At 53.9% G+C, this 25,545-nt stretch overlaps 10 non-coding genes across 10 annotated transcripts; all 10 read left to right on the top strand.

The window, feature by feature from the left end:
* Nucleotides 1-843: 843 nt before the first annotated feature.
* Nucleotides 844-936, top strand: LOC132489494 (small nucleolar RNA SNORD116). The gene has a single exon (XR_009531904.1). It is a non-coding gene; the product is annotated as a small nucleolar RNA SNORD116 (small nucleolar RNA).
* A 2,683-nt stretch (nt 937-3,619) lies between these two features.
* Nucleotides 3,620-3,712, top strand: LOC132490192 (small nucleolar RNA SNORD116). Its single transcript, XR_009532551.1, has one exon. It is a non-coding gene; the product is annotated as a small nucleolar RNA SNORD116 (small nucleolar RNA).
* A 2,684-nt stretch (nt 3,713-6,396) lies between these two features.
* Nucleotides 6,397-6,489, top strand: LOC132490191 (small nucleolar RNA SNORD116). Its single transcript, XR_009532550.1, has one exon. It is a non-coding gene; the product is annotated as a small nucleolar RNA SNORD116 (small nucleolar RNA).
* Nucleotides 6,490-9,172: 2,683 nt separating this feature from the next.
* On the top strand, nt 9,173-9,265 carry LOC132490190 (small nucleolar RNA SNORD116). Its single transcript, XR_009532549.1, has one exon. It is a non-coding gene; the product is annotated as a small nucleolar RNA SNORD116 (small nucleolar RNA).
* Nucleotides 9,266-11,949: 2,684 nt separating this feature from the next.
* On the top strand, nt 11,950-12,042 carry LOC132490189 (small nucleolar RNA SNORD116). The gene has a single exon (XR_009532548.1). It is a non-coding gene; the product is annotated as a small nucleolar RNA SNORD116 (small nucleolar RNA).
* A 2,683-nt stretch (nt 12,043-14,725) lies between these two features.
* Nucleotides 14,726-14,818, top strand: LOC132490187 (small nucleolar RNA SNORD116). Its single transcript, XR_009532546.1, has one exon. It is a non-coding gene; the product is annotated as a small nucleolar RNA SNORD116 (small nucleolar RNA).
* Nucleotides 14,819-16,883: 2,065 nt separating this feature from the next.
* LOC132489509 (small nucleolar RNA SNORD116) lies at nt 16,884-16,976 on the top strand. Its single transcript, XR_009531919.1, has one exon. It is a non-coding gene; the product is annotated as a small nucleolar RNA SNORD116 (small nucleolar RNA).
* Nucleotides 16,977-19,660: 2,684 nt separating this feature from the next.
* On the top strand, nt 19,661-19,753 carry LOC132490185 (small nucleolar RNA SNORD116). Its single transcript, XR_009532545.1, has one exon. It is a non-coding gene; the product is annotated as a small nucleolar RNA SNORD116 (small nucleolar RNA).
* Nucleotides 19,754-22,437: 2,684 nt separating this feature from the next.
* LOC132490117 (small nucleolar RNA SNORD116) lies at nt 22,438-22,530 on the top strand. Its single transcript, XR_009532477.1, has one exon. It is a non-coding gene; the product is annotated as a small nucleolar RNA SNORD116 (small nucleolar RNA).
* Nucleotides 22,531-25,213: 2,683 nt separating this feature from the next.
* On the top strand, nt 25,214-25,306 carry LOC132490184 (small nucleolar RNA SNORD116). Its single transcript, XR_009532544.1, has one exon. It is a non-coding gene; the product is annotated as a small nucleolar RNA SNORD116 (small nucleolar RNA).
* The last annotated feature ends 239 nt before the right edge of the window (nt 25,307-25,545 follow it).

The following is a 25,545-nucleotide window of genomic DNA, read 5'->3' as shown; positions in this document are numbered from 1 at the left end:
AGAAGGCTTGGCTGTGGAAGAGTGGAAGTCCTTGGCCTATTTCAAAGCCCCCTGGGTTTCAAAGTTCACATTCAGTCTGTTGAAGCTTGAAGAGGTCTTTTTCCATTCAGTGGGGGGGTCCAAATCCAGGACGCTGTGTATAAACTCTGGCTTTTATGGTTCGAGGTCTCAGGAGAGGGCCACAGGGACACACAGAGACCAAGATGCGGATTCAGAGGCACACAAAGAAGCCCGCAAGCGCATCGTCGTGTGCAGTAACAGTCACACACGCGCACATGCGTGAAAACAAAAATATTCCCTCTCACGTACCGGCCAACGTACATGCCTTACTTCCTGCAGTCGTGCTGTCAGACAAACATTGAGTTCTCTGTAAAGGTAGACGTCCTTGGGAGGCAGGGTCTGAGCTCAAGCCCAGGTAAAAATTCTCATGAATCATGATCTCTGAGTACACCGGTCCAATTCTGAAGCCTGCCTGATTTATGTCCAGTTCTCAGGTGCAGCTGCTGGACAAGGCTGGCCGTCAGCAAAGAGAAGAAGACCTACGCGTTGGCTGATGACTGCAGGTGCTAAGGAAAAGTGGAAAAATGACACGGGGGCATGTTGCTATGCGTGGCTCTGGCTAACTCAGGAAGGTAGGCTTTCACCCACCCTATGATGTGCCATTGGATATGAGGTTTTCCTCAGACGGTCCCAGTGGCTGCAAGAGTGGATTGACTGTTGCTCTTTCTGAGTGGCCTGAGGGCTGTGGATTCCCCAGGGTTTTGGAGTACTCCGAGGTCATCTCTCCTCTTCAGACCCCCACTGCATGCCCGGTTGTGTTCTGCAGCGTCCTAGCCTGTGCTTGGATCAATGATGACACCCTTGTATGCATTCCTTGGAAAATCTGAACAAAATGAGTGAGGACACTCTACCGTCTCCTCATCGAATCTGAGGTCCAGCACGTTTCGTCTCTCGGGGGTAGGGGAGAGTGAGGAGTGAGGGCCAGCGTCCTCTTCTGACCTGCATGCAAACACACACCAGGGTTCCATAATTCGAGGTGCTCCTATCTGGGGGTCCACTGTGTCTGCCCATAAGCTGGGTCATCTACGCATATTAGGTCCCTGCTGAAAGACCATTGAGGGCATGCGAGGGGGAAGGCTCTCCTGCTGGTCTTCAGAGTCGGAGTGTGTGCTGGTGTAGGCCCAGTAAGCTTGCAACTTGGAAAGGTGTGCTTTGGCCAGGATCACGTTTGTGCATGCAGCTTCGGGGGCTATTTCTGGAAGCCAACATGAGGAAGCATCCCTGGTTGGAGCCTGGAGCCTCAGGCCAGGCAGGTGTCCCTCTCTGTCATTTGTTTTGGCGCGTTGAAGTTCTTTAGTGCCCGGTGGGGATGGAGCAGTGTGTGGGTGTGGGCTGGGGTTGGTCTTCAACGGAAGGGAGCTGATGGATTAGGGCTAGGTATTGCCCATGTCGGCTACTCCACTGCAGCTCCCGACAGAGATTTGGCACTAAGTGGGTCATCGTGGACTGGGGTTAGGACCGAGTGCTGCATTGAAGCCTGCGTGGTGGCTGCTGGCCTGCAGAAGATGGCAAGGCATCATGAGGACATGTCCTGTGTGATGTCGTGGGATGGGCTGTCATGATTGGGTTGCAGGAGCTGGCCACGTCTTCCCAAGAATGCGTCCTGTTCGTGATGTGCTGGCATCAGCTGCCCACGAAGGGGATGGCTTTGGCAGTACATGAGGATGCGGTTACGTACTTAACCTGCGTAGAGTTGTGATCCCGTTGCCGGAGGAATGTCGCCCAAAGGGTGTCTTGCAGGACACCGAGAAGTTGGACATGTTGAAGCGTCTGTGCCGCTCACCTTGGGGGTATTTGGGTTATGCGAACATGCCCTTTGGCCACTTTGTTTCCTTGTTTGGGAATATGCAAAGCGAAAGTGTTTCTCCGAGAGGGCATGATGCGGCCAGCCCTTGTGGCACGCAGGAGTTTTGGATAGCTAGTGGTTTATCTGGAGCAGTCCGTTGGCGGAGCAGAGATGCGTTCAGTGTTCCGATGCCAGGTGCACTGCCGTGGACAGCCACTGTGCCCTTTGAAGCTTGCAGGTCCCCTCGCGAAGCAGAGTTCTTCCATTGGAAATCGGTCTGTGGTCCTCGGGGAGAGTGCCTTTGATCTCTGGGAGGTTCTCGGTAGTGTCACTCTGTCAGTGAAGAAGTGCCAGGATGCATGGGGTATGGTCAGTGTCATCAAAGCAGTCGTGTTTGCGGTCTGCCATCCCTGGTATACAGTGACCCCGAGTTTAAATGATGTCTGTGGCTTCCAGTAGGTTCGTCTTACCCGGTGGGCAGGAGGAGGGCACGTAGGACAACACTGTCAAGAATTTGAGTGTTTCCTCCGGGTTCAGGGCCGCCAAACCTGGTGGCTGGATGCTGGCAACACGTGCCTGGGAAGCTAGCCTAGTTTCCGCAGTGGGGTTTGAACGTGGGTCTTGGTTACTGAAGCCCACCACTTCCTGTGGTGGGCATTCCCATGGGTCCTCGCAAAGTGATTAGGCATAGTTGGCAACAATTGGCAGTTGGGCCGAATTTCGTTAGCCCCTTGAGAGGTGCCGGGCTGCATCTTGCCTGTAGCCAGTCGCAGGTCGGCCCGCCCATAGGAGGTTTCCTTGCTCCTAAAAATGATGGGAGTGCCCCCAAGTGCACATTACATATTCTACTAGGTTGCAGGATTTCTGGGTCCATCTATATGTTACACCCACGGTTGGAAAGCAGGTCTCGTCAGGTGTTTGTGCGTTGGTCAGAAGGCTTGGCTGTGGAATAGTTGAAGTCCTTGGCCCATTTGAAACCCCCCTGGGTTTCAAAGTTCACATTCAGTCTGTTGAAGCTTGAAGACGTCTTTCTCCATTCAGTGGGGGGTCCAAATCCAGGACGCTGTGTATAAACTCTGGCTTTTATGGTTCGAGGTCTCAGGAGAGGGCCACAGGGACACACAGAGAGCAAGATGCGGATTCAGAGGCATAAAAAGAAGCCCACAAGCACGTCGTCGTGTGCAGTAACAGTCACACACGCGCACATGCGTGAAAACAAAAATATACCCTCTCACGTACTGGCCAATGTACACGCCTTACTTACTGCAGTCGTGCTGTCAGACAAACATTGAGTTCTCTGTAAAGGTAGACGTCCTTGGGAGGCAGGGTCCGAGCTCAAGCCCAGGTAAAAATTCTCATGAATCATGATCTCTGAGTACACCGGTCCAATTCTGAAGCCTACCTGATTTATGTCCAGTTCTCAGGTGCAGATGCTGGACAAGGCTGGCCGTCGGCAAAGAGAAGAAGACCTACGCGTTGGCTGATGACTGCAGGTGCTAAGGAAAAGTGGAAAAATGACACGGGGGCATGTTGCTACGCGTGGCTCTGGCTAACTCAGGAAGGTAGGCTTTCACCCACCCTATGATGTGCCATTGGATATGAGGTTTTCCTCAGACGGTCCAAATGGCTGCAAGAGTGGATTGACTGTTGCTCTTTCTGAGTGGCCTGAGGGCTGTGGATTCCCCAGCGTTTTGGAGTACTCCGAGGTCATCTCTCCTCTTCAGACCCCCACGGCATGCCCGGTTGTGTTCTGCAGCGTCCCAGCCTGTGCTTGGATCGATGGTGACACCCTTGTATGCATTCCTTGGAAAATCTGAACAAAATGAGTGAGAACACTCTACCGTCTCCTCATCGAATCTGAGGTCCAGCACGTTTCATCTCTCGGGGGTAGGGGAGAGTGAGGAGTGAGGGCCAGCGTCCCCTTCTGACCTGCATGCAAACACACACCAGGGTTCCAGAATTCGAGGTGCTCCTATCTGGGGGTCCACTGTGTCTGCCCATAAGCTGGGTCATCTACGCATATTAGGTCCCTGCTGAAAGACCGTTGAGGGCATGCGAGGGGGAAGGCTCTCCTGCTGGTCTTCAGAGTCGGAGTGCGTGCTGGTGTAGGCCCAGTAAGCTTGCAGCTTGGAAAGGTGTGCTTTGGCCAGGATCACGTGTGTCCATGCAGCTTCGGGGGCTATTTCTGGAAGCCATAATGAGCAAGCATCCCTGGTTGGAGTCTGGAGCCTCAGGCCAGGCCTGTGTCCCTCCCTGTCATTTGTTTTGGCGCGCTGAAGTTCTTTAGTGCCCGGTGGGGATGGAGCAGTGGGTGGGTGTGGGCTGCGGTTGGTCTTCAACGGAAGGGAGCTGATGGATTAGGGCTAGGTATTGCCCATGTCGGCTACTCCACTGCAGATCCCGACAGAGTTTTGGCACTAAGTGGGTCATCGTGGAGTGGGGTTAGGACCGAGTGCTGCATTGAAGCCTGCGTGGTGGCTGCTGGCCTGCAGAAGATGGCAAGGCATCATGAGGACATGTCCGGTGTGATGTCGTGGGATGGGCTGTCATGATTGGGTTGCAGGAGCTGGCCACGTCTTCCCAAGAATGCGTCCTGTTCGTGATGTGCTGGCATCAGCTGCCCACGAAGGGGATGGCTTTGGCAGTACATGAGGATGCGGTTACGTACTTAACCTGCGTAGAGTTGTGATCCCGTTGCCGGAGGAATGTCGCCCAAAGGGTGTCTTGTGGGACGCCGAGAAGTTGGACATGTTGAAGCGTCTGTGCCGCTCAACTTGGGGGTATTTGGGTTATGCGAACATGCCCTTTGGCCACTTTGTTTCCTTGTTTTGGAATGTGCAAAGCGAAAGTGTTTCTCCGAGAGGGCATGATGCGGCCAGCCCTTGTGGCATGGAGGAGTTTTGGATAGCTAGTGGTTTATCTGGAGCAGTGCGTTGGCGGAGCAGAGATGCGTTTAGTGTTCCGATGCCAGGTGCGCTGCCGTGGACAGCCACTGTGCCCTTTGAAGCTTGCAGGTCCCCTCGCGAAGCAGAGTTCTTCCATTGGAAATCGGTCTGTGGTCCTCGGGGAGAGTGCCTTTGATCTCTGGGAGGTTCTCGGTAGTGTCACTCTGTCAGTGAAGAAGTGCCAGGATGCATGGCGTATGGTCAGTGTCATCAAAGCAGTCGTGTTTGCAGTCTGCCATACCTGGTATACAGTGACCCCGTGTTTGAATGATGTCTATGGCTTCCAGTAGGTTCGACTTACCCGGTGGGCAGGAGGAGGGCACGTAGGACAACACTGTCAAGAATTTGAGTGTTTCCTCCGGGTTCAGGCCCGGCAAACCTGGTGGCTGGATGCTGGCAACACGTGCCTGGGAAGCTAGCCTAGTTTCCGCAGTGGGGTTTGAACGTGGGTCTTGGTTACTGAAGCCCACCACTTCCTGTGGTGGGCATTCCCCTGGCTCCTCGCAAAGTGATTTGTCATAGTTGGCAACAATTGGCAGTTGGGCCGAATTTCGTTAGCCCCTTGAGAGGTGCCGGCCTGCATCTTGCCTGTAGCCAGTCGCAGGTCGGCCCGCCCATAGGAGGTTTCCTTGCTCCTAAAAATGATGGGAGTGGCCCCAAGTGCACATTACATATTCTACTAGGTTGCAGGATTTCTGGGTCCATCTTTATGTTACACCCACGGTCGGAAAGCAGGTCTCGTCAGGTGTTTGTGCGTTGGTCAGAAGGCTTGGCTGTGGAAGAGTGGAAGTCCGTGGCCTATGTCAAAACGCCCTGGGTTTCAAAGTTCACATTCAGTCTGTTGAAGCTTGAAGAGGTCTTTCTCCATTCAGTCGGGGGGTCCAAATCCAGGACGCTGTGTATAAACTCTGGCTTTTATGGTTCGAGGTCTCAGGAGAGGGCCACAGGAACACACAGAGAGCAAGATGCGGATTCAGAGGCACACAAAGATGCCCACAAGCGCGTCCTCATGTGCAGTAACAATCACACCCGCGCACATGCGTGAAAACAAAAATATACCCTCTCACGTACCGGCCAACGTACATGCCTTAATTCCTGCAGTCGTGCTGTCAGACAAACATTGAGTTCTCTATAAATGTAGACGTCTTTGGGAGGCAGATTCCGAGCTGAAGCCCAGGTAAAAATTCTCATGAATCATGATCTCTGAGTACCCCGGTCCAATTCTGAAGCCTGCCTGATTTATCTCCAGTTCTCAGGTGCAGCTGCTGGACAAGGCTGGCCGTCGGCAAAGACAAGAAGACCTACGCGTTGGCTGATGACTGCAGGTGCTAAGGAAAAGTGGAAAAATGACACAGGGGCCTGTTTCTATGCGTGGCTCTGGCTAACTCAGGAAGGTAGGCTTTCACCCACCCTAAGATGTGCCATTGGATATGAGGTTTTCCTCAGACCGTCCCAGTGGCTGCAAGAGTGGACTGACTGTTGCTCTTTCTGAGTGACCTGAGGGCTGTGGATTCCCCAGGGTTTTGGAGTACTCCGAGGTCATCTCTCCTCTTCAGACCCCCACGGCATGCCCGGTTGTGTTCTGCAGCGTCCCAGCCTGTGCTTGGATCGATGGTGACACCCTTGTATGCATTCCTTGGAAAATCTGAACAAAATGAGTGAGAACACTCTACCGTCTCCTCATCGAATCTGAGGTCCAGCACGTTTCGTCTCTCGGGGGTAGGGGAGAGTGAGGAGTGAGGGCCAGCGTCCCCTTCTGACCTGCATGCAAACACACACCAGGGTTCCAGAATTCGAGGTGCTCCTATCTGGGGGTCCACTGTGTCTGCCCATAAGCTGGGTCATCTACGCATATTAGGTCCCTGCTGAAAGACCGTTGAGGGCATGCGAGGGGGAAGGCTCTCCTGCTGGTCTTCAGAGTCGGAGTGGGTGCTGGTGTAGGCCCAGTAAGCTTGCAGCTTGGAAAGGTCTGCTTTGGCCAGGATCACGTTTGTGCATGCAGCTTCGGGGGCTATTTCTGGAAGCCAAAATGAGGAAGCATCCCTGGTTGGAGTCTGGAGCCTCAGGCCAGGCCAGTGTCCCTCCCTGTCATTTGTTTTGGCGCGCTGAAGTTCTTTAGTGCCCGGTGGAGATGGAGCAGTGGGTGGGTGTGGGCTGCAGTTGGTCTTCAACGGAAGGGAGCTGATGGATTAGGGCTAGGTATTGCCCATGTCGGCTACTCCACTGCAGATCCCGACAGAGTTTTGGCACTAAGTGGGTCATCGTGGAGTGGGGTTAGGACCGAGTGCTGCATTGAAGCCTGCGTGGTGGCTGCTGGCCTGCAGAAGATGGCAAGGCATCATGAGGACATGTCCTGTGTGATGTCGTGGGATGGGCTGTCATGATTGGGTTGCAGGAGCTGGCCACGTCTTCCCAAGAATGCGTCCTGTTCGTGATGTGCTGGCATCAGCTGCCCACGAAGGGGATGGCATTGGCAGTACATGAGGATGTGTTTACGTACTTAACCTGCGTAGAGCTGTGATCCCGTTGCCGGAGGAATGTCGCGCAAAGGGTGTCTTGCGGGACGCCGAGAAGTTAGACATGTTGAAGCATCTCTGCCGCTCACCTTGGGGGTATTTGGGTTATGCGAACATGCCCTTTGACCACTTTGTTTCCTTGTTTGGGAATGTGCAAAGCGAAAGTGTTTCACCGAGAGGGCATGATGCGGCCAGCCATTGTGGCACGCAGGAGTTTTGGATAGCTAGTGGTTTATCTGGAGCAGTCCGTTGGCGGAGCAGAGATGCGTTCAGTGTTCCGATGCCAGGTGCGCTGCCGTGGACAGCCACTGTGCCCTTTGAAGCTTGCAGGTCCCCTCGCGAAGCAGAGTTCTTCCATTGGAAATCGGTCTGTGGTCCTCAGGGAGAGTGCCTTTGATCTCTGGGAGGTTCTCGGCAGTGTCACTCTGTCAGTGAAGAAGTGCCAGGATGCATGGGGTATGGTCAGTATCATCAAAGCAGTCGTGTTTGCGGTCTGCCATCCCTGGTATACAGTGACCCCGAGTTTAAATGATGTCTGTGGCTTCCAGTAGGTTCGTCTTACCCGGTGGGCAGGAGGAGGGCACGTAGGACAACACTGTCAAGAATTTGAGTGTTTACTCCGGGTTCAGGGCCGCCAAACCTGGTGGCTGGATGCTGGCAACACGTGCCTGGGAAGCTAGCCTAGTTTCCGCAGTGGGGTTTGAACGTGGGTCTTGGTTACTGAAGCCCACCACTTCCTGTGGTGGGCATTCCCATGGGTCCTCGCAAAGTGATTTGGCATAGTTGGCAACAATTGGCAGTTGGGCCGAATTTCGTTAGCCCCTTGAGAGGTGCCGGGCTGCATCTTGCCTGTAGCCAGTCGCAGGTCGGCCCGCCCATAGGAGGTTTCCTTGCTCCTAAAAATGATGGGAGTGCCCCCAAGTGCACATTACATATTCTACTAGGTTGCAGGATTTCTGGGTCCATCTATATGTTACACCCACGGTTGGAAAGCAGGTCTCGTCAGGTGTTTGTGCGTTGGTCAGAAGGCTTGGCTGTGGAATAGTTGAAGTCCTTGGCCCATTTGAAACCCCCCTGGGTTTCAAAGTTCACATTCAGTCTGTTGAAGCTTGAAGACGTCTTTCTCCATTCAGTGGGGGGTCCAAATCCAGGACGCTGTGTATAAACTCTGGCTTTTATGGTTCGAGGTCTCAGGAGAGGGCCACAGGGACACACAGAGAGCAAGATGCGGATTCAGAGGCATAAAAAGAAGCCCACAAGCACGTCGTCGTGTGCAGTAACAGTCACACACGCGCACATGCGTGAAAACAAAAATATACCCTCTCACGTACTGGCCAATGTACACGCCTTACTTACTGCAGTCGTGCTGTCAGACAAACATTGAGTTCTCTGTAAAGGTAGACGTCCTTGGGAGGCAGGGTCCGAGCTCAAGCCCAGGTAAAAATTCTCATGAATCATGATCTCTGAGTACACCGGTCCAATTCTGAAGCCTACCTGATTTATGTCCAGTTCTCAGGTGCAGATGCTGGACAAGGCTGGCCGTCGGCAAAGAGAAGAAGACCTACGCGTTGGCTGATGACTGCAGGTGCTAAGGAAAAGTGGAAAAATGACACGGGGGCATGTTGCTACACGTGGCTCTGGCTAACTCAGGAAGGTAGGCTTTCACCCACCCTATGATGTGCCATTGGATATGAGGTTTTCCTCAGACGGTCCAAATGGCTGCAAGAGTGGATTGACTGTTGCTCTTTCTGAGTGGCCTGAGGGCTGTGGATTCCCCAGCGTTTTGGAGTACTCCGAGGTCATCTCTCCTCTTCAGACCCCCACGGCATGCCCGGTTGTGTTCTGCAGCGTCCCAGCCTGTGCTTGGATCGATGGTGACACCCTTGTATGCATTCCTTGGAAAATCTGAACAAAATGAGTGAGAACACTCTACCGTCTCCTCATCGAATCTGAGGTCCAGCACGTTTCATCTCTCGGGGGTAGGGGAGAGTGAGGAGTGAGGGCCAGCGTCCCCTTCTGACCTGCATGCAAACACACACCAGGGTTCCAGAATTCGAGGTGCTCCTATCTGGGGGTCCACTGTGTCTGCCCATAAGCTGGGTCATCTACGCATATTAGGTCCCTGCTGAAAGACCGTTGAGGGCATGCGAGGGGGAAGTCTCTCCTGCTGGTCTTCAGAGTCGGAGTGCGTGCTGGTGTAGGCCCAGTAAGCTTGCAGCTTGGAAAGGTGTGCTTTGTCCAGGATCACGTTTGTCCATGCAGCTTCGGGGGCTATTTCTGTAAGCCATAATGAGGAAGCATCCCTGGTTGGAGTCTGGAGCCTCAGGCCAGGCCTGTGTCCCTCCCTGTCATTTGTTTTGGCGCGCTGAAGTTCTTTAGTGCCCGGTGGGGATGGAGCAGTGGGTGGGTGTGGGCTGCGGTTGGTCTTCAACGGAAGGGAGCTGATGGATTAGGGCTAGGTATTGCCCATGTCGGCTACTCCACTGCAGATCCCGACAGAGTTTTGGCACTAAGTGGGTCATCGTGGAGTGGGGTTAGGACCGAGTGCTGCATTGAAGCCTGCGTGGTGGCTGCTGGCCTGCAGAAGATGGCAAGGCATCATGAGGACATGTCCGGTGTGATGTCGTGGGATGGGCTGTCATGATTGGGTTGCAGGAGCTGGCCACGTCTTCCCAAGAATGCGTCCTGTTCGTGATGTGCTGGCATCAGCTGCCCACGAAGGGGATGGCTTTGGCAGTACATGAGGATGCGGTTACGTACTTAACCTGCGTAGAGTTGTGATCCCGTTGCCGGAGGAATGTCGCCCAAAGGGTGTCTTGCGGGACGCCGAGAAGTTGGACATGTTGAAGCGTCTGTGCCGCTCAACTTGGGGGTATTTGGGTTATGCGAACATGCCCTTTGGCCACTTTGTTTCCTTGTTTTGGAATGTGCAAAGCGAAAGTGTTTCTCCGAGAGGGCATGATGCGGCCAGCCCTTGTGGCATGGAGGAGTTTTGGATAGCTAGTGGTTTATCTGGAGCAGTGCGTTGGCGGAGCAGAGATGCGTTTAGTGTTCCGATGCCAGGTGCGCTGCCGTGGACAGCCACTGTGCCCTTTGAAGCTTGCAGGTCCCCTCGCGAAGCAGAGTTCTTCCATTGGAAATCGGTCTGTGGTCCTCGGGGAGAGTGCCTTTGATCTCTGGGAGGTTCTCGGTAGTGTCACTCTGTCAGTGAAGAAGTGCCAGGATGCATGGCGTATGGTCAGTGTCATCAAAGCAGTCGTGTTTGCAGTCTGCCATACCTGGTATACAGTGACCCCGTGTTTGAATGATGTCTATGGCTTCCAGTAGGTTCGACTTACCCGGTGGGCAGGAGGAGGGCACGTAGGACAACACTGTCAAGAATTTGAGTGTTTCCTCCGGGTTCAGGGCCGCCAAACCTGGTGTCTGGATGCTGGCAACACGTGCCTGGGAAGCTAGCCTAGTTTCCGCAGTGGGGTTTGAACGTGGGTCTTGGTTACTGAAGCCCACCACTTCCTGTGGTGGGCATTCCCCTGGGTCCTCGCAAAGTGATTTGTCATAGTTGGCAACAATTGGCAGTTGGGCCGAATTTCGTTAGCCCCTTGAGAGGTGCCGGCCTGCATCTTGCCTGTAGCCAGTCGCAGGTCGGCCCGCCCATAGGAGGTTTCCTTGCTCCTAAAAATGATGGGAGTGGCCCCAAGTGCACATTACATATTCTACTAGGTTGCAGGATTTCTGGGTCCATCTTTATGTGACACCCACGGTCGGAAAGCAGGTCTCGTCAGGTGTTTGTGCGTTGGTCAGAAGGCTTGGCTGTGGAAGAGTGGAAGTCCGTGGCCTATGTCAAAACGCCCTGGGTTTCAAAGTTCACATTCAGTCTGTTGAAGCTTGAAGAGGTCTTTCTCCATTCAGTCGGGGGGTCCAAATCCAGGACGCTGTGTATAAACTCTGGCTTTTATGGTTCGAGGTCTCAGGAGAGGGCCACAGGAACACACAGAGAGCAAGATGCGGATTCAGAGGCACACAAAGACGCCCACAAGCGCGTCCTCATGTGCAGTAACAATCACACCCGCGCACATGCGTGAAAACAAAAATATACCCTCTCACGTACCGGCCAACGTACATGCCTTAATTCCTGCAGTCGTGCTGTCAGACAAACATTGAGTTCTCTATAAATGTAGACGTCTTTGGGAGGCAGATTCCGAGCTGAAGCCCAGGTAAAAATTCTCATGAATCATGATCTCTGAGTACCCCGGTCCAATTCTGAAGCCTGCCTGATTTATCTCCAGTTCTCAGGTGCAGCTGCTGGACAAGGCTGGCCGTCGGCAAAGACAAGAAGACCTACGCGTTGGCTGATGACTGCAGGTGCTAAGGAAAAGTGGAAAAATGACACAGGGGCCTGTTTCTATGCGTGGCTCTGGCTAACTCAGGAAGGTAGGCTTTCACCCACCCTAAGATGTGCCATTGGATATGAGGTTTTCCTCAGACCGTCCCAGTGGCTGCAAGAGTGGACTGACTGTTGCTCTTTCTGAGTGACCTGAGGGCTGTGGATTCCCCAGGGTTTTGGAGTACTCCGAGGTCATCTCTCCTCTTCAGACCCCCACGGCATGCCCGGTTGTGTTCTGCAGCGTCCCAGCCTGTGCTTGGATCGATGGTGACACCCTTGTATGCATTCCTTGGAAAATCTGAACAAAATGAGTGAGAACACTCTACCGTCTCCTCATCGAATCTGAGGTCCAGCACGTTTCGTCTCTCGGGGGTAGGGGAGAGTGAGGAGTGAGGTCCAGCGTCCCCTTCTGACCTGCATGCAAACACACACCAGGGTTCCAGAATTCGAGGTGCTCCTATCTGGGGGTCCACTGTGTCTGCCCATAAGCTGGGTCATCTACGCATATTAGGTCCCTGCTGAAAGACCGTTGAGGGCATGCGAGGGGGAAGGCTCTACTGCTGGTCTTCAGAGTCGGAGTGCGTGCTGGTGCAGGCCCAGTAAGCTTGCAGCTTGGAAAGGTCTGCTTTGGCCAGGATCACGTTTGTGCATGCAGCTTCGGGGGCTATTTCTGGAAGCCAAAATGAGGAAGCATCCCTGGTTGGAGTCTGGAGCCTCAGGCCAGGCCAGTGTCCCTCCCTGTCATTTGTTTTGGCGCGCTGAAGTTCTTTAGTGCCCGGTGGGGATGGAGCAGTGGGTGGGTGTGGGCTGCAGTTGGTCTTCAACGGAAGGGAGCTGATGGATTAGGGCTAGGTATTGCCCATGTCGGCTACTCCACTGCAGATCCCGACAGAGTTTTGGCACTAAGTGGGTCATCGTGGAGTGGGGTTAGGACCGAGTGCTGCATTGAAGCCTGCGTGGTGGCTGCTGGCCTGCAGAAGATGGCAAGGCATCATGAGGACATGTCCTGTGTGATGTCGTGGGATGGGCTGTCATGATTGGGTTGCAGGAGCTGGCCACGTCTTCCCAAGAATGCGTCCTGTTCGTGATGTGCTGGCATCAGCTGCCCACGAAGGGGATGGCATTGGCAGTACATGAGGATGTGTTTACGTACTTAACCTGCGTAGAGCTGTGATCCCGTTGCCGGAGGAATGTCGCGCAAAGGGTGTCTTGCGGGACGCCGAGAAGTTAGACATGTTGAAGCGTCTCTGCCGCTCACCTTGGGGGTATTTGGGTTATGCGAACATGCCCTTTGGCCACTTTGTTTCCTTGTTTGGGAATGTGCAAAGCGAAAGTGTTTCTCCGAGAGGGCATGATGCGGCCAGCCCTTGTGGCACGCAGGAGTTTTGGATAGCTAGTGGTTTATCTGGAGCAGTCCGTTGGCGGAGCAGAGATGCGTTCAGTGTTCCGATGCCAGGTGCACTGCCGTGGACAGCCACTGTGCACTTTGAAGCTTGCAGGTCCCCTCGCGAAGCAGAGTTCTTCCATTGGAAATCGGTCTGTGGTCCTCGGGGAGAGTGCCTTTGATCTCTGTGAGGTTCTCGGTAGTGTCACTCTGTCAGTGAAGAAGTGCCAGGATGCATGGGGTATGGTCAGTGTCATCAAAGCAGTCGTGTTTGCGGTCTGCCATCCCTGGTATACAGTGACCCCGAGTTTAAGTGATGTCTGTGGCTTCCAGTAGGTTCGTCTTACCCGGTGGGCAGGAGGAGGGCACCTAGGACAACACTGTCAAGAATTTGAGTGTTTCCTCCGGGTTCAGGGCCGCCAAACCTGGTGGCTGGATGCTGGCAACACGTGCCTGGGAAGCTAGCCTAGTTTCCGCAGTGGGGTTTGAACGTGGGTCTTGGTTACTGAAGCCCACCACTTCCTGTGGTGGGCATTCCCATGGGTCCTCGCAAAGTGATTAGGCATAGTTGGCAACAATTGGCAGTTGGGCCGAATTTCGTTAGCCCCTTTAGAGGTGCTGGGCTGCATCTTGCCTGTAGCCAGTCGCAGGTCGGCCCGCCCATAGGAGGTTTCCTTGCTCCTAAAAATGATGGGAGTGCCCCCAAGTGCACATTACATATTCTACTAGGTTGCAGGATTTCTGGGTCCATCTATATGTTACACCCACGGTTGGAAAGCAGGTCTCGTCAGGTGTTTGTGCGTTGGTCAGAAGGCTTGGCTGTGGAATAGTTGAAGTCCTTGGCCCATTTGAAACCCCCCTGGGTTTCAAAGTTCACATTCAGTCTGTTGAAGCTTGAAGACGTCTTTCTCCATTCAGTGGGGGGTCCAAATCCAGGACGCTGTGTATAAACTCTGGCTTTTATGGTTCGAGGTCTCAGGAGAGGGCCACAGGGACACACAGAGAGCAAGATGCGGATTCAGAGGCACACAAAGAAGCCCACAAGCACGTCGTCGTGTGCAGTAACAGTCACACACGCGCACATGCGTGAAAACAAAAATATACCCTCTCACGTACTGGCCAATGTACACGCCTTACTTACTGCAGTCGTGCTGTCAGACAAACATTGAGTTCTCTGTAAAGGTAGACGTCCTTGGGAGGCAGGGTCCGAGCTCAAGCCCAGGTAAAAATTCTCATGAATCATGATCTCTGAGTACACCGGTCCAATTCTGAAGCATACCTGATTTATGTCCAGTTCTCAGGTGCAGATGCTGGACAAGGCTGGCCGTCGGCAAAGAGAAGAAGACCTACGCGTTGGCTGATGACTGCAGGTGCTAAGGAAAAGTGGAAAAATGACACGGGGGCATGTTGCTACGCGTGGCTCTGGCTAACTCAGGAAGGTAGGCTTTCACCCACCCTATGATGTGCCATTGGATATGAGGTTTTCCTCAGACGGTCCAAATGGCTGCAAGAGTGGATTGACTGTTGCTCTTTCTGAGTGGCCTGAGGGCTGTGGATTCCCCAGCGTTTTGGAGTACTCCGAGGTCATCTCTCCTCTTCAGACCCCCACGGCATGCCCGGTTGTGTTCTGCAGCGTCCCAGCCTGTGCTTGGATCGATGGTGACACCCTTGTATGCATTCCTTGGAAAATCTGAACAAAATGAGTGAGAACACTCTACCGTCTCCTCATCGAATCTGAGGTCCAGCACGTTTCATCTCTCGGGGGTAGGGGAGAGTGAGGAGTGAGGGCCAGCGTCCCCTTCTGACCTGCATGCAAACACACACCAGGGTTCCAGAATTCGAGGTGCTCCTATCTGGGGGTCCACTGTGTCTGCCCATAAGCTGGGTCATCTACGCAAATTAGGTCCCTGCTGAAAGACCGTTGAGGGCATGCGAAGGGGAAGTCTCTCCTGCTGCTCTTGAGAGTCGGAGTGCGTGCCGGTGTAGGCCCAGTAAGCTTGCAGCTTGGAAAGGTGTGCTTTGGCCAGGATCACGTTTGTCCATGCAGCTTCGGGGGCTATTTCTGGAAGCCAAAATGAGGAAGCATCCCTGGTTGGAGTCTGGAGCCTCAGGCCAGGCCTGTGTCCCTCCCTGTCATTTGTTTTGGCGCGCTGAAGTTCTTTAGTGCCCGGTGGGGATGGAGCAGTGGGTGGGTGTGGGCTGCGGTTGGTCTTCAACGGAAGGGAGCTGATGGATTAGGGCTAGGTATTGCCCATGTCGGCTACTCCACTGCAGATCCCGACAGAGTTTTGGCACTAAGTGGGTCATCGTGGAGTGGGGTTAGGACCGAGTGCTGCATTGAAGCCTGCGTGGTGGCTGCTGGCCTGCAGAAGATGGCAAGGCATCATGAGGACATGTCCGGTGTGATGTCGTGGGATGGGCTGTCATGATTGGGTTGCAGGAGCTGGCCACGTCTTCCCAAGAATGCGTCCTGTTCGTGATGTGCTGGCATCAGCTGCCCACGAAGGGGATGGCTTTGGCAGTACATGAGGATGCGGTTACGTACTTAACCTGCGTAGAGTTGTGATCCCGTTGCCGGAGGAATGTCGCCCAAAGGGTGTCTTGCGGGACGCCGAGAAGTTGGACATGTTGAAGCGTCTGTGCCGCTCACCTTGGGGGTATTTGGGTTATGCGAACATGCCCTTTGGCCACTTTGTTTCCTTGTTTGGGAATGTGCAAAGCGAAAGTGTTTCTCCGAGAGGGCATGATGCGGCCAGCCCTTGTGGCACGCAGGAGTTTTGGATAGCTAGTGGTTTATCTGGAGCAGTCCGTTGGTGGAGCAGAGATGCGTTCAGTGTTCCGATGCCAGGTGCACTGCCGTGGACAGCCACTGTGCCCTTTGAAGCTTGCAGGTCCCCTCGCGAAGCAGAGTTCTTCCATTGGAAATCAGTCTGTGGTCCTCGGGGAGAGTGCCTTTGATCTCTGGGAGGTTCTCGGTAGTGTCACTCTGTCAGTGAAGAAGTGCCAGGATGCATGGGGTATGGTCAGTGTCATCAAAGCAGTCGTGTTTGCGGTCTACCATCCCTGGTATACAGTGACCCCGTGCTTGAATGATGCCTGTGGCTTCCAGTAGGTTCGACTTACCCGGTGGGCAGGAGGAGGGCACGTAGGACAACACTGTCAAGAATTTGAGTGTTTCCTCCGGGTTCACGGCCGCCAAACCTGGTGGCTGGATGCTGGCAACACATGCCTGGGAAGCTAGCCTAGTTTGCGCAGTGGGGTTTGAACGTGGGTCTTGGTTACTGAAGCCCACCACTTTCTGTGGTGGGCATTCCCATGGGTCCTCGCAAAGTGATTTGGCATAGTTGGCATCAATTGGCAGTTGGGCCGAATTTCGTTAGCTCCTTGAGAGGTGCCGGGCTGCATCTTGCCTGTAGCCAGTCGCAGGTCGGCCCGCCCATAGGAGGTTTCCTTGCTCCTAAAAATGATGGGAGTGCCCCCAAGTGCACATTACATATTCTACTAGGTTGCAGGATTTTTGGGTCCATCTATATGTTACACCCACGGTTGGAAAGCAGGTCTCGTCAGGTGTTTGTGCGTTGGTCAGAACTCAGTAAGGTAGGCTTTCACGCACCCTATGATGTGCCATTGGATATGAGGTTTTCCTCAGACGGTCCAAATGGCTGCAAGAGTGGATTGACTGTTGCTCTTTCTGAGTGGCCTGAGGGCTGTGGATTCCCCAGCGTTTTGGAGTATTCCGAGGTCATCTCTCCTCTTCACACCCCCACGGCATGCCCGGTTGTGTTCTGCAGCGTCCCAGCCTGTGCTTGGATCGATAGTGACACCCTTGTATGCATTCCTTGGAAAATCTGAACAAAATGAGTGAGAACACTCTACCGTCTCCTCATCGAATCTGAGGTCCAGCACGTTTCGTCTCTCGGGGGTAGGGGAGAGTGAGGAGTGAGGGCCAGCGTCCCCTTCTGACCTGCATGCAAACACACACCAGGGTTCCAGAATTCGAGGTGCTCCTATCTGGGGGTCCAATGTGTCTGCCCATAAGCTGGGTCATCTACGCATATTAGGTCCCTGCTGAAAGACCGTTGAGGGCATGCGAGGGGGAAGGCTCTCCTGCTGGTCTTCAGATTCGGAGTGCGTGCTGGTGTAGTCCCAGTAAGCTTGCAGCTTGGAAAGGTGTGCTTTGGCCAGGATCACGTTTGTCCATGCAGCTTCGGGGGCTATTTCTGGAAGCCATAATGAGGAAGCATCCCTGGTTGGAGTCTGGAGCCTCAGGCCAGGCCTGTGTCCCTCCCTGTCATTTGTTTTGGCGCGCTGAAGTTCTTTAGTGCCCGGTGGGGATGGAGCAGTGGGTGGGTGTGGGCTGCGGTTGGTCTTCAACGGAAGGGAGCTGATGGATTAGGGCTAGGTATTGCCCATGTCGGCTACTCCACTGCAGATCCCGACAGAGTTTTGGCACTAAGTGGGTCATCGTGGAGTGGGGTTAGGACCGAGTGCTGCATTGAAGCCTGCGTGGTGGCTGCTGGCCTGCAGAAGATGGCAAGGCATCATGAGGACATGTCCTGTGTGATGTCGTGGGATGGGCTGTCATGATTGGGTTGCAGGAGCTGGCCACGTCTTCCCAAGAATGCGTCCTGTTAGTGATGTGCTGGCATCAGCTGCCCACGAAGGGGATGGCTTTGGCAGTACATGAGGATGCGGTTACGTACTTAACCTGCGTAGAGTTGTGATCCCGTTGCCGGAGGAATGTCGCCCAAAGGGTGTCTTGCGGGACGCCGAGAAGTTGGACATGTTGAAGCGTCTGTGCCGCTCAACTTGGGGGTATTTGGGTTATGCGAACATGCCCTTTGGCCACTTTGTTTCCTTGTTTTGGAATGTGCAAAGCGAAAGTGTTTCTCCGAGAGGGCATGATGCGGCCAGCCCTTGTGGCATGGAGGAGTTTTGGATAGCTAGTGGTTTATCTGGAGCAGTGCGTTGGCGGAGCAGAGATGCGTTTAGTGTTCCGATGCCAGGTGCGCTGCCATGGACAGCCACTGTGCCCTTTGAAGCTTGCAGGTCCCCTCGCGAAGCAGAGTTCTTCCATTGGAAATCGGTCTGTGGTCCTCGGGGAGAGTGCCTTTGATCTCTGGGAGGTTCTCGGTAGTGTCACTCTGTCAGTGAAGAAGTGCCAGGATGCATGGGGTATGGTCAGTGTCATCAAAGCAGTCGTGTTTGCAGTCTGCCATACCTGGTATACAGTGACCCCGTGTTTGAATGATGTATATGGCTTCCAGTAGGTTCGACTTACCCGGTGGGCAGGAGGAGGGCACGTAGGACAACACTGTCAAGAATTTGAGTGTTTCCTCCGGGTTCAGGGCCGGCAAACCTGGTGTCTGGATGCTGGCAACACGTGCCTGGGAAGCTAGCCTAGTTTCCGCAGTGGGGTTTGAACGTGGGTCTTGGTTACTGAAGCCCACCACTTCCTGTGGTGGGCATTCCCCTGGGTCCTCGCAAAGTGATTTGTCATAGTTGGCAACAATTGGCAGTTGGGCCGAATTTCGTTAGCCCCTTGAGAGGTGCCGGCCTGCATCTTCCCTGTAGCCAGTCGCAGGTCGGCCCGCCCATAGGAGGTTTCCTTGCTCCTAAAAATGATGGGAGTGGCCCCAAGTGCACATTACATATTCTACTAGGTTGCAGGATTTCTGGGTCCATCTTTATGTTACACCCACGGTCGGAAAGCAGGTCTCGTCAGGTGTTTGTGCGTTGGTCAGAAGGCTTGGCTGTGGAAGAGTGGAAGTCCGTGGCCTATGTCAAAACGCCCTGGGTTTCAAAGTTCACATTCAGTCTGTTGAAGCTTGAAGAGGTCTTTCTCCATTCAGTGGGGGGGTCCAAATCCAGGACGCTGTGTATAAACTCTGGCTTTTATGGTTCGAGGTCTCAGGAGAGGGCCACAGGAACACACAGAGAGCAAGATGCGGATTCAGAGGCATACAAAGACGCCCACAAGCGCGTCCTCATGTGCAGTAACAATCACACCCGCGCACATGCGTGAAAACAAAAATATACCCTTTCACGTACCGGCCAACGTACATGCCTTAATTCCTGCAGTCGTGCTGTCAGACAAACATTGAGTTCTCTATAAATGTAGACGTCTTTGGGAGGCAGATTCCGAGCTGAAGCCCAGGTAAAAATTCTCATGAATCATGATCTCTGAGTACCCCGGTCCAATTCTGAAGCCTGCCTGATTTATCTCCAGTTCTCAGGTGCAGCTGCTGGACAAGGCTGGCCGTCGGCAAAGACAAGAAGACCTACGCGTTGGCTGATGACTGCAGGTGCTAAGGAAAAGTGGAAAAATGACACAGGGGCCTGTTTCTATGCGTGGCTCTGGCTAACTCAGGAAGGTAGGCTTTCACCCACCCTAAGATGTGCCATTGGATATGAGGTTTTCCTCAGACCGTCCCAGTGGCTGCAAGAGTGGACTGACTGTTGCTCTTTCTGAGTGACCTGAGGGCTGTGGATTCCCCAGGGTTTTGGAGTACTCCGAGGTCATCTCTCCTCTTCAGACCCCCACGGCATGCCCGGTTGTGTTCTGCAGCGTCCCAGCCTGTGCTTGGATCGATGGTGACACCCTTGTATGCATTCCTTGGAAAATCTGAACAAAATGAGTGAGAACACTCTACCGTCTCCTCATCGAATCTGAGGTCCAGCACGTTTCGTCTCTCGGGGGTAGGGGAGAGTGAGGAGTGAGGGCCAGCGTCCCCTTCTGACCTGCATGCAAACACACACCAGGGTTCCAGAATTCGAGGTGCTCCTATCTGGGGGTCCACTGTGTCTGCCCATAAGCTGGGTCATCTACGCATATTAGGTCCCTGCTGAAAGACCGTTGAGGGCATGCGAGGGGGAAGGCTCTCCTGCTGGTCTTCAGAGTCGGAGTGCGTGCTGGTGTAGGCCCAGTAAGCTTGCAGCTTGGAAAGGTCTGCTTTGGCCAGTATCACGTTTGTGCATGCAGCTTCGGGGGCTATTTCTGGAAGCCAAAATGAGGAAGCATCCCTGGTTGGAGTCTGGAGCCTCAGGCCAGGCCAGTGTCCCTCCCTGTCATTTGTTTTGGCGCGCTGAAGTTCTTTAGTGCCCGGTGGGGATGGAGCAGTGGGTGGGTGTGGGCTGCAGTTGGTCTTCAACGGAAGGGAGCTGATGGATTAGGGCTAGGTATTGCCCATGTCGGCTACTCCACTGCAGATCCCGACAGAGTTTTGGCACTAAGTGGGTCATCGTGGAGTGGGGTTAGGACCGAGTGCTGCATTGAAGCCTGCGTGGTGGCTGCTGGCCTGCAGAAGATGGCAAGGCATCATGAGGACATGTCCTGTGTGATGTCGTGGGATGGGCTGTCATGATTGGGTTGCAGGAGCTGGCCACGTCTTCCCAAGAATGCGTCCTGTTCGTGATGTGCTGGCATCAGCTGCCCACGAAGGGGATGGCATTGGCAGTACATGAGGATGTGTTTACGTACTTAACCTGCGTAGAGCTGTGATCCCGTTGCCGGAGGAATGTCGCGCAAAGGGTGTCTTGCGGGACGCCGAGAAGTTAGACATGTTGAAGCGTCTCTGCCGCTCACCTTGGGGGTATTTGGGTTATGCGAACATGCCCTTTGACCACTTTGTTTCCTTGTTTGGGAATGTGCAAAGCGAAAGTGTTTCTCCGAGAGGGCATGATGCGGCCAGCCATTGTGGCACGCAGGAGTTTTGGATAGCTAGTGGTTTATCTGGAGCAGTCCGTTGGCGGAGCAGAGATGCGTTCAGTGTTCCGATGCCAGGTGCGCTGCCGTGGACAGCCACTGTGCCCTTTGAAGCTTGCAGGTCCCCTCGCGAAGCAGAGTTCTTCCATTGGAAATCGGTCTGTGGTCCTCAGGGAGAGTGCCTTTGATCTCTGGGAGGTTCTCGGTAGTGTCACTCTGTCAGTGAAGAAGTGCCAGGATGCATGGCGTATGGTCAGTGTCATCAAAGCAGTCGTGTTAGCGGTCTGCCATCCCTGGTATACAGTGAACCAGTGTTTGAATGATGTCTGTGGCTTCCAGTAGGTTCGACTTACCCAGTGAGCTGGAGGAGGGCACGTAGGACAACACTGTTAAGAATTTGAGTGTTTCCTCCGGGTTCAGGGCCGCCAAACCTGGTGGCTGGATGCTGGCAACACGTGCCTGGGAAGCTAGCCTAGTTTCCACAGTGGGGTTTGAACGTGAGTCTTGGTTACTGAAGCCCACCAATTCCTGTGGTGGGCATTCCCATGGGTCCTCGCAAAGTGATTAGGCATAGTTGGCAACATTTGGCAGTTGGGCCGAATTTCGTTAGCCCCTTGAGAGGTGCCGGGCTGCATCTTGCCTGTAGCCAGTCGCAGGTCGGCCCGCCCATAGGAGGTTTCCTTGCTCCTAAAAATGATGGGAGTGCCCCCAAGTGCACATTACATATTCTACTAGGTTGCAGGATTTCTGGGTCCATCTATATGTTACACCCACGGTCGGAAAACAGGTCTCGTCAGGTGTTTGTGCGTTGGCCAGAAGGCTTGGCTGTGGAAGAGTGGAAGTCCTTGGCCTATTTCAAAGCCCCCTGGGTTTCAAAGTTCACATTCAGTCTGTTGAAGCTTGAAGAGGTCTTTTTCCATTCAGTGGGGGTGTCCAAATCCAGGACGCTGTGTATAAACTCTGGCTTTTATGGTTCGAGGTCTCAGGAGAGGGCCACAGGGACACACAGAGAGCAAGATGCGGATTCAGAGGCACACAAAGAAGCCCGCAAGCGCGTCGTCGTGTGCAGTAACAGTCACACATGCGCACATGCGTGAAAACAAAAATATTCCCTCTCACGTACCGGGCAACGTACATGCCTTACTTCCTGCAGTCGTGCTGTCAGACAAACATTGAGTTCTCTGTAAAGGTAGACGTCCTTGGGAGGCAGGGTCTGAGCTCAAGCCCAGGTAAAAATTCTCATGAATCATGATCTCTGAGTACACCGGTCCAATTCTGAAGCCTGCCTGATTTATGTCCAGTTCTCAGGTGCAGCTGCTGGACAAGGCTGGCCGTCGGCAAAGAGAAGAAGATCTACGCGTTGGCTGATGACTGCAGGTGCTAAGGAAAAGTGGAAAAATGACACGGGGGCATGTTGCTACGCGTGGCTCTGGCTAACTCAGGAAGGTAGGCTTTCACCCACCCGATGATGTGCCATTGGATATGAGGTTTTCCTCAGACGGTCCCAGTGGCTGCAAGAGTGGATTGACTGTTGCTCTTTCTGAGTGGCCTGAGGGCTGTGGATTCCCCAGGGTTTTGGAGTACTCCGAGGTCATCTCTCCTCTTCAGACCCCCACTGCATGCCCGGTTGTGTTCTGTAGCGTCCTAGCCTGTGCTTGGATCAATGATGACACCCTTGTATGCATTCCTTGGAAAATCTGAACAAAATGAGTGAGAACACTCTACCGTCTCCTCATCGAATCTGAGGTCCAGCACGTTTCGTCTCTCGGGGGTAGGGGAGAGTGAGGAGTGAGGGCCAGCGTCCCCTTCTGACCTGCATGCAAACACACACCAGGGTTCCAGAATTCGAGGTGCTCCTCTCTGGGGGTCCACTGTGTCTGCCCATAAGCTGGGTCATCTACGCATATTAGGTCCCTGCTGAAAGACCATTGAGGGCATGCGAGGGGGAAGGCTCTCCTGCTGGTCTTCAGAGTCGGAGTGTGTGCTGGTGTAGGCCCAGTAAGCTTGCAGCTTGGAAAGGTGTGCTTTGGCCAGGATCACGTTTGTGCATGCAGCTTCGGGGGCTATTTCTGGAAGCCAAAATGAGGAAGCATCCCTGGTTGGAGCCTGGAGCCTCAGGCCAGGCAGGTGTCCCTCTCTGTCATTTGTTTTGGCGCGTTGAAGTTCTTTAGTGCCCGGTGGGGATGGAGCAGTGGGTGGGTGTGGGCTGCGGTTGGTCTTCAACGGAAGGGAGCTGATGGATTAGGGCTAGGTATTGCCCATGTTGGCTACTCCACTGCAGCTCCTGACAGAGTTTTGGCACTAAGTGGGTCATCGTGGAGTGGGGTTAGGACCGAGTGCTGCATTGAAGCCTGCGTGGTGGCTGCTGGCCTGCAGAAGATGGCAAGGCATCATGAGGACATGTCCTGTGTGATGTCGTGGGATGGGCTGTCATGATTGGGTTGCAGGAGCTGGCCACGTCTTCCCAAGAATGCGTCCTGTTCGTGATGTGCTGGCATCAGCTGCCCACGAAGGGGATGGCTTTGGCAGTACATGGGGAAGTGGTTACGTACTTAACCTGCGTAGAGTTGTGATCCCGTTGCCGGAGGAATGTCGCCCAAAGGGTGTCTTGCAGGACGCCGAGAAGTTGGACATGTTGAAGCGTCTGTGCCGCTCATCTTGGGGGTATTTGGGTTATGCGAACATGCCCTTTGGCCACTTTGTTTCCTTGTTTGGGAATGTGCAAAGCGAAAGTGTTTCTCCGAGAGGGCATGATGCGGCCAGCCCTTGTGGCACGCAGGAGTTTTGGATAGCTAGTGGTTTATCTGGAGCAGTCCGTTGGCGGAGCAGAGATGCGTTCAGTGTTCCGATGCCAGGTGCACTGCCGTGGACAGCCACTGTGCCCTTTGAAGCTTGCAGGTCCCCTCGCGAAGCAGAGTTCATCCATTGGAAATCGGTCTGTGGTCCTCGGGGAGAGTGCCTTTGATCTCTGTGAGGTTCTCGGTAGTGTCACTCTGTCAGTGAAGAAGTGCCAGGATGCATGGGGTATGGTCAGTGTCATCAAAGCAGTCGTGTTTGCGCTCTGCCATCCCTGGTATACAGTGACCCCGAGTTTAAATGATGTCTGTGGCTTCCAGTAGGTTCGTCTTACCCGGTGGGCAGGAGGAGGGCACCTAGGACAACACTGTCAAGAATTTGAGTGTTTCCTCCGGGTTCAGGGCCGCCAAACCTGGTGGCTGGATGCTGGCAACACGTGCCTGGGAAGCTAGCCTAGTTTCCGCAGTGGGGTTTGAACGTGGGTCTTGGTTACTGAAGCCCACCACTTCCTGTGGTGGGCATTCCCATGGGTCCTCGCAAAGTGATTAGGCATAGTTGGCAACAATTGGCAGTTGGGCCGAATTTCGTTAGCCCCTTGAGAGGTGCCGGGCTGCATCTTGCCTGTAGCCAGTCGCAGGTCGGCCCGCCCATAGGAGGTTTCCTTGCTCCTAAAAATGATGGGAGTGCCCCCAAGTGCACATTACATATTCTACTAGGTTGCAGGATTTCTGGGTCCATCTATATGTTACACCCACGGTTGGAAAGCAGGTCTCGTCAGGTCTTTGTGCGTTGGTCAGAAGGCTTGGCTGTGGAATAGTTGAAGTCCTTGGCCCATTTGAAACCCCCCTGGGTTTCAAAGTTCACATTCAGTCTGTTGAAGCTTGAAGACGTCTTTCTCCATTCAGTGGGGGGTCCAAATCCAGGACGCTGTGTATAAACTCTGGCTTTTATGGTTCGAGGTCTCAGGAGAGGGCCACAGGGACACACAGAGAGCAAGCTGCGGATTCAGAGGCACACAAAGAAGCCCACAAGCACGTCGTCGTGTGCAGTAACAGTCACACACGCGCACATGCGTGAAAACAAAAATATACCCTCTCACGTACTGGCCAATGTACACGCCTTACTTACTGCAGTCGTGCTGTCAGACAAACATTGAGTTCTCTGTAAAGGTAGACGTCCTTGGGAGGCAGGGTCCGAGCTCAAGCCCAGGTAAAAATTCTCATGAATCATGATCTCTGAGTACACCGGTCCAATTCTGAAGCATACCTGATTTATGTCCAGTTCTCAGGTGCAGATGCTGGACAAGGCTGGCCGTCGGCAAAGAGAAGAAGACCTACGCGTTGGCTGATGACTGCAGGTGCTAAGGAAAAGTGGAAAAATGACACGGGGGCATGTTGCTACGCGTGGCTCTGGCTAACTCAGGAAGGTAGGCTTTCACCCACCCTATGATGTGCCATTGGATATGAGGTTTTCCTCAGACGGTCCAAATGGCTGCAAGAGTGGATTGACTGTTGCTCTTTCTGAGTGGCCTGAGGGCTGTGGATTCCCCAGCGTTTTGGAGTACTCCGAGGTCATCTCTCCTCTTCAGACCCCCACGGCATGCCCGGTTGTGTTCTGCAGCGTCCCAGCCTGTGCTTGGATCGATGGTGACACCCTTGTATGCATTCCTTGGAAAATCTGAACAAAATGAGTGAGAACACTCTACCGTCTCCTCATCGAATCTGAGGTCCAGCACGTTTCATCTCTCGGGGGTAGGGGAGAGTGAGGAGTGAGGGCCAGCGTCCCCTTCTGACCTGCATGCAAACACACACCAGGGTTCCAGAATTCGAGGTGCTCCTATCTGGGGGTCCACTGTGTCTGCCCATAAGCTGGGTCATCTACGCACATTAGGTCCCTGCTGAAAGACCGTTGAGGGCATGCGAAGGGGAAGTCTCTCCTGCTGCTCTTGAGAGTCGGAGTGCGTGCCGGT

Source organism: Mesoplodon densirostris, chromosome 4 (genome assembly GCF_025265405.1).
Source record: "Mesoplodon densirostris isolate mMesDen1 chromosome 4, mMesDen1 primary haplotype, whole genome shotgun sequence".
Classification (NCBI taxonomy): domain Eukaryota; kingdom Metazoa; phylum Chordata; class Mammalia; order Artiodactyla; family Ziphiidae; genus Mesoplodon; species Mesoplodon densirostris.
This window is presented reverse-complemented; position numbering and strand designations above follow the sequence as displayed.